The following is a 12,876-nucleotide window of genomic DNA, read 5'->3' on the forward strand; positions in this document are numbered from 1 at the left end:
GAATGTATCTAGTAAAGAGTTGTTAAAAAAAGAAAAGGAAAAAAAAACAACCCGAAATAAACACAATCCCTCACTTACCCCCAACGGCTGCAAATTGTTATTTCATCCTTTGCAAACTTTCCTCTACTAACTAAATAGAACTTCTGCTACAACGAATCTCAAATATGTACTGCAGAATACCAAAAAGAAGAAAGCCTATGTTGTCCTGACTAGCAGGCTTCTCTCTAGGGATGATTGGTCATTACCCTGGCAACCCTCACAAATGGCAAGTGACGTCAAGAGAGTAGGAAAAATGCCACGGAGAGCAGAAAGCACCATGCATTATAGATAATTCTGAGAATCATGCTCATATATGCACTAAATGGCTTCAAAAAAGCACCAGGGACCTTCCATTTTGCAAAGACGCCTGTAGAGGTGAATAAAAAACTTTCCTATTTTATTTAAATGGAGGGTGGGAAGGATCCTCGAGTGTCTAATTGCAGTAAATTGGGTTCTATCGATTTCAATGAATAATTCAGGCATTGTCTCTCTCATGCTCTATTCTCCTAGCTCTGTCACAGGATCCCATTAAACACTTCACGCTAAAATATGGACAAGAGTCAATATTGGGGGCTTTCAGAATTCTTTTTTCATTTAAACTTATTTACTGCTACATGTCTCTTTATATGAGCTCTCTCACTTCAAGATGTGCAGCAACTAGTCTGGGACTCAGGGGATGTAGGTTAAATTCCTGGCTTTGAAGCTGATTGGCAGGCTGACCTTAGGGAAATACTGTCTCCTACCCGTGCTTCAGTTTCACCATCTGTAAAATGGGAACAATTATATTGACTTATCTGAAAAATGTTTTGGGATCTGTGGATGAAAAGCAATATTGAATAACTAGGCATTAATTCTCCTATCTATTGCATTTAAGATGCAATATTAACTAGCAGTCAGTAATCAAGTAAATGTACTTAAACCGTGCTCATTTTCACTGAAGGCTGAGTGAGCCATGGCAAGACTGAATTTTGTGATACAGCAAATAAGCAAGGTTAATGGACCATTAGAAACACTTTATTTGGCAAGTAGTGTTCAGTTTTATTTATTAATGAGGGCACTTTACTCTGACAAAAGCACAGTAGCAAGTGCTCTGCTATAGTCTATTTTGTAGAAGTTAACATGGTCTTAGCCAGATGACCCCGCCACACCTCCATTTCTTAGCTACTAATTTCCTTAGAAGTGAAATGAGAACATATTTTGTGCATGCAAACTACAGAGGAAGAATTCACGCCATGCAAATTCACCCACCGTAGGCCTGTTTTGACAGACATCCAGATTGTAACACCGCTGTACTCTGCAGAATTTTGGACCTAGATGCAAACATTGCAACTAGCCTCCATTTGCTATCACAGACTGAAAAAAATCCCTAGTTCTAAACCTCCTTGGACAATCTTGGCTTTTTAAGAATAAAGGCATTTGATTTTTCTCTATAAATATGTAGTTACCATGGCCATATATAGTATTAAATATATTACAGACCTATAAATCAGAACTTTTTAAAATAAACAGAAAACCTCTTTTTGGATGGTGGAGCTGGACGGTAGAATTTTGCAAAGACTGATCTCTGACACAGACTACATTCTTATGAATTACTCCAAACATCTCTTATTTATACCTCTTCATTATCACTTGCCTTCAGATAGACTAGACTTCAGAGCAGTGATTCTCTACCAGGGAGCTATGTGCAAACACCTAGGCTAAGTACAGGCATTCAAAAGCTTGAGCCTGAATTGATTTAATCTTTGCAGTTAGTCTAACCTGTGTAGATTGAACTGACAAGCAAGTGAACAGACATTCACTTTTGATTCCGGAAATGCAGCCACAGGTCTGCAGTGGCTCAGGCTAGAAGCCAGGGGGTGCTAGAGTGAGCCCTCCTTCCCTTCAGGCTGGAAGGAAGATTAGCTGGAGGGGAGGCATGTGGCCAGGCCCCGCAGCCTGAGTATGACTGGGGAGGGGTTTAAACCCCCACCCTGCAGGGACCCCAGCTGGGATCTGCCTGGCTTTTCCCCCCTGCTTGTGGCTCAGCATGGCTTGAGACCCCCAGAGCTCCCTTCCCAACCCATGGGTGATCCCACTGAGCCTATGAGGAAGCCATAGGGGTAGTGCCCTCTGCCTGACATCTGGTACACAGGGCCATGCTGCACCACTGCTGGGTAGGGGAACAGTGAGCAGGGTGCACTCAGTTCGGTGCCTGGCCACCCAGGTAATAGTGCTTGGGACTGAAGGGGTGAGCCTGCACCATGAATGCTGCTGCAGGGACTGGGGCCAGCCTGGGTGCCACTCTCCAGTAGGTAGAAGGGGCTGCTGGGCAGGAGCTGCTTCCTCAGCTGCATGCTCAGCTCAGCGCGGTTCTGCCCCAGGCTAGCACGGACATACTTGCGCCCCTTTCCCCCTGCCCTCCTGCCCCCTCCAAGTCTGGGCCCCTCTACTTGTTGGGGTTTATGTCCAGGATGGAGCTGCTGCCACTGTGATCCCTCTGTGCATGTTCTCACCTGGGCTTGGGACTGTTTCGCTCCCCTTCCTCCCCCCTCAATCTGGCATTTGTTCCTGGGCTGCCCCAAGAAAACCCCAGCCCTGGTGGCTGGGAAGGCACAGTGGGATTGCTTGCTGGCTGGGAAAGGGCTCTGGGGGTCCCGAGCCGTGTTGTCCAGCAGGCAGAACAGCCCAGCCCCAGTCTGAAAAGCACGCTGGGATGCGGGGGGACTGTAATTTAACTTGAACCAGGAAGGATTCACGAGATAAACCTAGAGATTTCAAATACGGATCTATAGGGTCAAAAGCCTCCTGACTTGCTGTGGTCTTTCTCAGGTTCTTGCAAAAGAAGAATTGCTCTATTGTTTTTCCATAGTCTAAAAAATGAGTGAAAGCTAAGAGCTGGCATTTTCTGAGGTGCCTCGAGTCTAAAAAGATTGAGAACCACTGGCTCAGAGAATATTGAAATACTGTTTCTCCTGCAGGTGAGTAGTGCTCCCCGGGCCTTTGGGCATGACAAACACTCAACAGCAGTCACCATTCAGAATGTTTTCTAATGCCCTCATCCCAAGTGGTGATGAGTTCACTTAAGCCTCATGAAAGTCAATAAGAGTTGAAAGTATTCAGCAGTTTCTAGGATCAGGCCATTAAATACCTTTAAAATGTTTCATGTTGAAAACATACAAATAGGCTTGATGTTTTTCAGGTGCCTACTGGTGTAAAGGACACTGGTATGCATAGGTCTCTGTCTTTTGAAGTTCAATTGTTCACCTTCTGGTTTCCTGAACAGGATTTGGAGAGGACAGTGCTCATCTATATCAAGGGTTTGAGTGGCCCCAACATGCTGTGCCAGAGGGCGACAGAAAGTAGGTTTCAGAAACCATCAGAACATATTACCAGTATTCTTTCTTTATAGGCTGTTAGTCTGTCAACTTGTTTAAACATCAAGGAGAAGGGTGAATGCCAATTTTCCTTTCATCAGCTATAAATATGATTCTGGGGAATATGTTATTGAGTAAGTGGAACATATTTTTTCTCCTTCTCTGTCCTTCTAGGGGACAGATGTTCGGCTGGTCAGATGATTCCAAACCCATTATTAGTATCCTTGCCCTTCTACATTAGCAGTATTACAGCTGCACTAGCTGATGCCAAGGACGTCGATGCTGAGAGACAATAATATTCTTCAGCAACAGAAACTACTGGCTTTTTAGCATTCTACTGCTTTTGCACATTTTGGCTTCCAAATAGAAAAGCTGTTGCCGTGATAATCAGTGAGCCTGATCTACTAATGCTGAGGAAAGGATACAGTCATCATTTGCAGAACTCAGGCATTTATATCCAGTATGTATTATTAGCTTTCAGTTTTTAATGGAAGGCATAGGGACAGATTCTGTCCCCAGACACAAGAACATACCCCCCATCCCTTCCAAAAAATGTCTGCACTGATATTTTGTAGCAATTTCCTCATTTCTGGTCTATCACTGAGGCAGTTCAAACTAGTGCTAGCAACCATAGGAAAATTAGCACGGACCGTATGAAGCAGTTCCTACCATCTTGTTCCATGCAGGTTAAAAAGATGCGATGGAAAAATGCTTGAGCCCTGTCTACACTGACACTAATACAAGTGTTACGGACAAATAGCTGCCATATTCTAAGGCAAGGATGTCAAATGTATACTCTAGTCTATGGGCTAGATCTAGACTGTGGAGCTGTGCTGTATGGCTGGCAGGGCAGAGAGGTCGGGCATTTGAGGGTACAGAAAGTGGGGGTGCACCTTGCTGCTGAAATCTGTGGCATGAAGCCCTGCTGGGGGATGTGCATCAGTGGCAGGGGAACAGCCAAGGCCACATTAACCCCCGCAGCTCCCTGAAGCTACTCACCGCACCACAGTTGCTGCCCATCCTGCTGCTACCACCACACCTGGATCTAGTCTGTGGGGGGACCCAGGGTCTGGATCTGGGTCAGACCCCTGTTCTAAAGGGAGCCATCAAGAGGGCAAAACATTATTAGTGGTGGTGGTGAACATGTTTGCTTAGCTTTTTAGTATGTTAAAAAAGCTGGTTTCTAGAAATAAACAAAGGATTTTAATTAACTGTTTATTAATTAGAGCTTTTCTTTGACTAAGCCTCTCACATTTTACTTACATTCTGACTTAAATGATATCCCCCGTCACCCTCCTGTTTTTTGCCAGCAGGCCTATGCCACAGCTCATTTTCATCGTGCCACATCTGAGTCGCAGGAGTACGTACTCAAGATTGCCCACAGGCATAAGTTGACATGTCAGTGGCTCAAAAGGAGCTCACCATCTGCAGATCTTGTCAGTTGCTCTGGTATATCACATATTCCCCTGACAGTATTTGGAAACACCAACTTCTGTCAATTCCACTTCCAGGAGAAATTGTCAGATTTCAATGGGCCTGATGCTCCACTCACTCACGTTGCTGTAAATGAGGAAAGCTCCACTGAAGTCAAAAGAATTCAATCAGCGTAAACTGACGAGAGAAGAGAACCGGACTCATGACTGATCCCTGAAAGATAACTATGCAATGGAAAAATACTGATTATACATGAGGCATTAAATCACAATTCCCACTATAGCTATTAGAAATCCCAAGAGTCTATTTGTACCAACAAACTCAATGAGCAGTATCAAATATTGTACAGATCTTATCTAACACCCCAAAGACATTTTAAAATAAGGCATATTGACACTGTAATGAAGCTGTTGGCACTTTAAGCGCTAGCAGTGGGATGGCCTCAGAATACTGATTTTCTATGAACTTTCATGGCACAACAGCCTTATCCTCTGTATAAAGTCTCTTGTTTAGTTGTTATGGGTATCATCCATCCTGAAAGAAAAGTTTGGTCTTTCTCTAGGCCTGACTTCTTGTTGAAGACCCATGAGATCTATGCATGCTTTGGATAACTGGCACTACAAAGTATAGCACAGCAATTCTCAATTGGGTTGCCATGAGATCCTTTAAAGGGTGACACACAAGACTAGAACTGTTAAGTGTGCAAACACTTACACATCATTCACAAGATAAACCTAGAGATTTCAAATAAAAATCCATACTGTCAAAACATTATCACCTGCTGTGGTCTTTCTGAGTTCTTTGCAACAAAAGAATCGCTCTAATACAAGTGAAATTAGTTTGTGAATTGGGGTCCTGCTAAACTGAGAAAAGTTATAGAGGCAGGCCTTGAGTCCAAAAAGGTGGAGAGTCACTGTATACCATAAACTTGTCATTGTAAAGTGTCCTTATATGAAATATAACTAAAACATGATAAAACCAAACAAGATTTTACAATTTGGCTTATTTCCTCAATCCTGCCGCTGCACATTTCCAGGTAGCCAACTTGACATTCTTTGTCCTTTGCTCTCCCAGTGTTTTATAACTAGGTTTATAATCTTTCCCCTGCTAGATGATCATAGACAACATCTGGTTTATGTTCAATGATTGACATGTATAGCTATACACTGCAGATTAGATCTCAGATGTGGCTGAGATACATTTGGCATATTTATGGGGAGGGGAGGGGAGGGGAGGGGAAAGTGAAACTAAGCCACCTCTCAGACTCTCAGGCCCTGGAGTTAGCCCTGTTCTTTGGCATAATTTCAAACCAGCCATGTTTTGGCTGGCTGCCCACAGCACCAAAGGGCGTTTCCAAAGACTAAAGACTGCTGGGGTATTCCAGCCACACTCCTTTCTCACCAAAAGCATCCTCTCTGATGGGGAACAGAATGTGGTGGGTGAAAAAAAAGGAGAGTAACAACTACATTAGCTGTCATCCATGGAATTCCCCTGGGCCTGGGAAATTATCATCATTTTAGGCTCTTTTGGCACATATTCAGTTGGTTTATGGGTTTTTTTGTTTTTGGGGTTTTTTGTTTACAGGCATAGTGCACAAAGCAAATGAAATGGGGCTTTAGGTTTAGTGACTGTTTGTTTGTTTGCTTTTCTTATTCTGTCCTTCCTTCCTTTTTGTGTCCTTGTGACAAGGTATTTAGCAGAAATCGCATTTCCGTTGGAATCTGACAGTTGCACCATGAGCGCTTCTGTAGAGATTACTGAAAGATGATGAAGGTTTGAGAAGGTTATCTTCTAGTAAAAACAAGCACACCTTCTCCCGGGTGGAGATTCACTCTAGCGGGTATAAAGACTTTGAATACGAGGGTCATTAGAAAAGCTGTTGCTGTAAAGTATGTCCCAAATAACTGTCACACTGAGATTGGTAAGCAGACACCTTGTCCATTCTCTCTCCTCCTAGAAGAATATGCATACTGTAAAACTGTGGCAGCCAACCTTCTCAGTAGGTATGCCAGAAATCAGCCCCATACCCCATGCCACTCTGATCCCCTACCCCCTGCCCAATATGCTGCTCTGCTTTTTGCTCCCTGCCCTATCTGCCGCTGTGCTGCCTGTCCCCTCTCCAGTCTGCTGCATGCCACATGCAGAAGCTGCCTATGCCAGTTGTGCCATACATGTCACTGGCCTCATGTAGAACAAGCATGCCTGGCTCTACATCAGCAAGAAGTTTCCCCACACAGGAAGAATTCCCAGTTAAGTAAGGCAGTTTTGCAAAGTGAAAAGGCCCCTAAACTGTGGTCAAAGATGTGGCCTGAGAGGTTTCAGAAAAGAAGTATTAGACTTCTAAGCAGCCTTGAGAAAAGTGAGGACTGAATTAGCACAGCCAGGAACTCCTGAGCTGTAACGCTTCTTTTGTCAGTATCTTACTGTGAGACCTTGGATAAATCGTTCAGTTTATCCATCTAAAACCCTTTCTGAAAAACAAGAATACTTACAAATGTTCACAATGCACTTGTGAGGATTGCTGTTTATACAATGCTGTCAAGACACAGAGCTAAAAGACAAGGGCACTAGCCTAGGAGATGAAATACCTGGGTAGAATTCCTTGCTTTGCTACAGACTTTTTGTACGTTACCCTGGACAAAGTATTCAGGCCCAGAACCCCAAAAGGACTCAAATATCTAAAGTGAGACTTAGATGGAAGACAGGCACCTAAATCTGAGAGTGTGGTTTTCAGAATGGCTATCTCACCTCTCAGGCAGCTACGTTTTTTGCCAGCAGGGATTTTTTAGGCATCCAGAGTTCTGCTTTTGCTTGTAGGAAATGCCACCTTGGCAACCTAAATGGTTCAGCCTCTATTGCATGCCTAAGGCTGGTTAAAGATCCAGAAACTGTTCCTCTGCCTAAGGCCTGTGATTGGTTCAGTTTGGTAAGCATGCTCAGAGCATACCTAACCCACAGTGACAACACTGAGTTCAGCACAAAACACAGAAACTGTGGACAGCTTTTTTTCCTGAAAATACTGAGGTGGTGGTAAGTATAATGGTCTCATGGTTAGCTTCCCTCAGACTGATCAGGTTCAGCCCCCTGGTCTGGAAGGAGAGTACCCACAAAACCAAGCTATTGGCTAGCACTGGTGGGGCACTCTCCACCCCACCGGGAAAGGTGTAGTTAGTACAAAACAATGGAAGATTCATAGGGCCAGAGAGAGCTAGACCCTGTAGTTCAGCGGTCGCCTGGGAGGGCTGGTCCTGGATTCTAATCCCTGCTCCCAGAAATGCAACAGCCATTTAACACGAAGTACATAAATGAGTCCTGGGATCAGGGACTGGAACTTCGGACTCCCTTTTCCTAGGTGAGAGCCCTAACCACTAGACAACAAAACCAGTCCTGCTCTCTCAGCAGCATCTCAATGGACTGTGAATTCTTGGCTGCACAGTGGTACAGCTTCAACAGGCCGAGTGAAGAATGTCCACACCCAAACTCGCTGACAGCCTGGTAGTTAGGGCATTCTTATGGGAGTATGAACCATGGGTTTGAAACTCCTTCAGGCTAAGGGGGTCTTCTGCTTCCTGGGTGAACAGTCCAGGGTGGATACCACCTTGTCAAACTGTTTTTTAAAAGAAGAACAAGCTAGTCATCCATTTCCAAAAGGGATTTCCTATCTCCAGGAGGGGATTCTGGGCTATTAACTCTAACCCAGTGGCACTCAAACTTTTGCTAGTTCAGGTTGGATGAGTGGCTTGGAGCCAGCATGCAGGCCAGCATGGGCCCTGTGCCACCTCTCACAGCCACCTCTCACAGCTGGGATTGGGCCCTGTGCCACCTCTCACAGCCCCATGTAACCTCAAGAAGTTGCATGCTGATTCCCTGGGCTCCGTGCACCTCCCCTAGCCCCTGTACTACCTCTCTTAGTGTCAAGCTGCAGGATTCAGGCCCACACTGCCTCCAGCCAGCCTCTGCATGCCTGGATAGGGTCCCAAGCACACCAATCTAACATGCTATCCAGGTCATATGGGTCCCCATGAGTCTGGAAATTTGGCAGCGGGGGAGTAACAATTAGAGGAGCAGCACCAAATTTTGTGACCCATTGAGAACCCTGTGAGCTGGATGGCATGGGTCTGTGGGCCAGCGGGCTGAGCACTCCCACTCTAATCTGATAGTCATTTGTTAGGCACTTTTAAATCCTGGAGAGGGGTGAGATTTCAAATATTCTCTTCTCTGATATTGTCTACTTGTGCGTTGATGCTTACTTCTCCCCCACCCTCCCCTCTGCCCCCTGCCACTGTTCAGCTTGCTGGATGTTGCAAATCCATTTTCAGAATCAAGCTCTTCCCTGCATTTGAAGGGAACTTAGGCATTTAACTCAGGGTGGTGGATTCTGAGGACCAGGAACTTAAGAAGTTAGGCAATGCTGAATATCACAACACCCAAATTCCTTCATGGATTTAGCCTGTAGTCTCCACGTTATAGTCCCTCCATTATAAAATCAGGATAATAACACTTCCTTACTTTATAGAAGATAAAACCTTCATGGTGCCCAACTACTGTTGTTATAGAATACCTTAAAGGGCAACTGATAGGAATGAAAGGAATTAAATCACAAGTGCAACCAGGATGCTATTTTATCTCACGTAAACATCTACATTCATCTTTGACTGTTACAGTCTGTTACAAAACTAGGTGAAGCAGGCTGGGATGGAGGAACCAGGAAGAGATGCAGCACTGTCAATAACCCATTGTCATTGTTGGTCTGTTGCCATGATCTAAAAGCTGGCACTGCTCTCTGGGGAGGGGGGGCAGCGAGATTACTGGAAGTTACATGACACTGCAATAACAGACCATCAGCGACCCAGTGAGGAAAGTAAAAACCCAGTCTGAAATACTACCAAATTTGATAGGTAGCACTCAGCACCCCCTTTCCACAGATGCTGAGGACCATTGCAGAGCAGGGGAAAATAAGACTGCACAACTCTAACCTGAGGCACTTGCAATCTAAATACGTGCAATTGTGCACACACCCACAGCTGAATTCTCTACGTTGGTGGAAGAATATTCCAAATCCTAAACTGCACACTTTGTACCTTTGTGTTTCCCAAATCCATGGGCTGATTAGCACCACAGAGATCCCCAGAGCAGGCAAGGACAGCCTAAGGTCTGTGCTTTTCTTGCAGTGGCTGCCAGCAGTCCCCAATGGCCATTACAGCAGCAGGGACCAAGTAGGCACAGGCATACATCACTCACACGCCCCCTGCCACACACCTTCAGCTGGTATAAGAGCCATTTTGGGGGCTCTTCACCACCCAACAATTCTCCTAGGCTGGAGAAATAATCTAGCAGCTACTAGATTGGCTTTATGGTTGCTCTGCAAAGCTTACATATTATATGGTGTCCATGAAACATTATGACAGTAATCTGGAAAAATAAAAATAACATTTAATTGAAAATCTTTTGCCATTTTAATTCCATATTTTCCCCACTGATTTTCTTAATTCCTATCAACTCCACCTCCCCCAGCAATCCTAGTCTGGGTACTAGTGCCACATGCTGGAAATCATGATAATACAGTATCTTCAAAATGTTTCATAAGAGGCACACTCCAATCTAGTTTAGCATGGTACAGCCAAGGCAAAACAGGATTTGCATGTATAGTTCTAGTGCCAGTGGCAACATCTACACTGCTAATGCCAGTTTCCAGTTTTGTGGAAGAAGACATTGCAGCAAAAAAGTATACTTTTTTTTTCTCAGTGACCAGAGGATGAGCTGAAATTATGAATGACTTTCCCCCATTAAAGAAACAGGAAAAAAAATCAGTGTTTGTCAAATGAAATGAAAGGAATTGCTTACCCTTAGGAGCTATTGTGTGCAACCATCTCCTGGTTCTCCTGTAATAGTGCTGTTTTTTGTGTCTCCAGCTGTCTCCTATTGCTGGGTTTTAATATTTTCCCTGCATTTCAGTGTGACTGGTGTAGGAGGAGACGTAAGTGGAGGCTGTCAGTCACCAGCCCACCCTCAGTGTGTAGCAGGCTGGGAATTGTAGTCCACGCCAACACTTGACTAGCTGCTTTTCTCATCCAATGCAGTGATTCTGAACCAGGGTGCCATGAGATTGTTTTAAGGCTGCCATGCGGTACTGTGTAATACTGGCACAAATGCCTCCAGAACAAGAGAAACCCAGAGATTTTGAATAGGAGTCTATAGCGTCAAAGACAGTCTGATCTGCTGTTGTCTTTCTGAGTTCTTTGCAACATAAGAATTGCTCTATTATTTTTCTTTAGTCAAAAAATAAGTGAAAGCTAAGACCTGGTAATTTCCAAGAGGTGCTTTGAATCTAATGAGGGGTGTCTTCTTGAGTCTAAAGAGGTTGCCCTAGTATAAACTTGGGATAACTCTGAGATCAGTAAACTTACACATTTATATAAACATTTTATAGTAAGTGAAAGGAGAATCTGATTAAAAAGATATATTATGTTTTTGTCCAAATAAACTATGACTTATTGATATAGAGAAAAACTGTAGAACTTTACAAGTAATGATGATGAATCAAAGCCTGCTCTTGATTATCCAGTGTAATCAAAATAACTCCACTGACTTCAGAGGGTTTACAAAGTCTGCAGTGCCTTGAGGTACTTACCATTTAGAATAAGACAGAAACTGAGGCTGACAGCCTGTGCTGATTAAAGGGCTACAGAGGAAACCAATAAAAAACTAGAAACAAGGCCATCTTTTAGGGGCTCACTTTCCAGAAAAGTAAAAAGTTTGCCTGAATCTTGGCCTGCTTTCTTTTCTCTTTGGCAACTATTTTGTTATACACGTATTCATTAAGTACCATAGATTCATAGATTTTTAGGGTCTGGAAGGGATCTCTCAAGATCATCAGGTCCAACCCCCTCCACTAGGCAGGAAAGACAACTGGGGTTAGGTGACCCTAGTGAGGTGACTGTCCAACCTCCTCTTGAAGATTTCCAGGGAATGGTGACTGCACCACTTCTTGAGGGAGCTTATTCCACAGTCTGGACACCCTGACTGTGAAGAAGTTTTTTCTAGAGTTGAGCCTGAAGTGGTCTTTCAGGAGTTTGCAGCTGTTACTCCTGGTTTTCCCCAGGGGTGCCCTGGTGAGCAGTTGTTCACCGAGCTCTTGATGTATTCCCGATGTAGCGGTAAGCTGCTACCAAGTTCTCTCTCTGCCTTCTCTTTTTTCGGCTGAAGAGGCCCAAGTCCCCCAGCCTTTCTTTGTATGGTTTGCCTTGCAAGTCCCTGATCATACGGTTGGCTCTTCTCTGGACCCTCTCAAGTTTTTCCATGTCCTTGTTGAAGTGCAGCACCCAGAACTAGACACAGTACTCCAGCTGTGGTCTCACCAGTGCTGAATACAGTGGAAGAATCACTTCCTTGGTTTTACATGAGATGTGTCGGTAGATGCATGCCAGGGTATTGTTTGCCCTGCTGGCTACAGCATCGCATTAATGGCTCGTGTCCATGCGATGCTTGATTATTACTCCTAGGTCCTTTTCAGTCGTGGTGCTGGTCATATTGGTGCCACCGAGCCTGTAGGTACATTGGGGATTGTTTCCCCCAGATGGACACCTTACACTTCTCAGTGTTGAGCTTCATCTAGTTCTGATTCGCCCACCTCTCCAGCCTGTCCAGGTCCGCCTGAATCTGCAGCCTATCTTCAGGTGCGACCCCGCTCCCCCATAACTTGGTGTCATCATTGGTAAATGAATCTTGAGAAGCTTTATGAGAGAACTGAGCTTGGCTGAACATCTATGTAAGCTGACAAAAGCAGCACTGTACCTGGAAACCAAATCCATCCCTCCGTATTTCACCTTCTTCTGCTACCCAAGCCTCACAGTGGGAGGCAGCCATCAGCCACAGGACCCACTAACCGAAGTGGCTTTACACTGGATTTATAAAATCTGCATTGCCTTGAAGCGTTTACAATCCAGAATCAGACTGAAACTCAGGCTGGCTGTCTATGTAAATTGAGGGGCCGAGGAGGATACCAATCAAGAAGTAGAAACAAAGCCATCCTTTAGGGGATCACTTTCCA

The sequence above is a fragment of the Gavialis gangeticus genome, unplaced genomic scaffold (assembly GCF_001723915.1).
Source record: "Gavialis gangeticus isolate Ggan-Ray unplaced genomic scaffold, GavGan_comp1, whole genome shotgun sequence".
NCBI classification, from domain to species: Eukaryota; Metazoa; Chordata; order Crocodylia; family Gavialidae; genus Gavialis; species Gavialis gangeticus.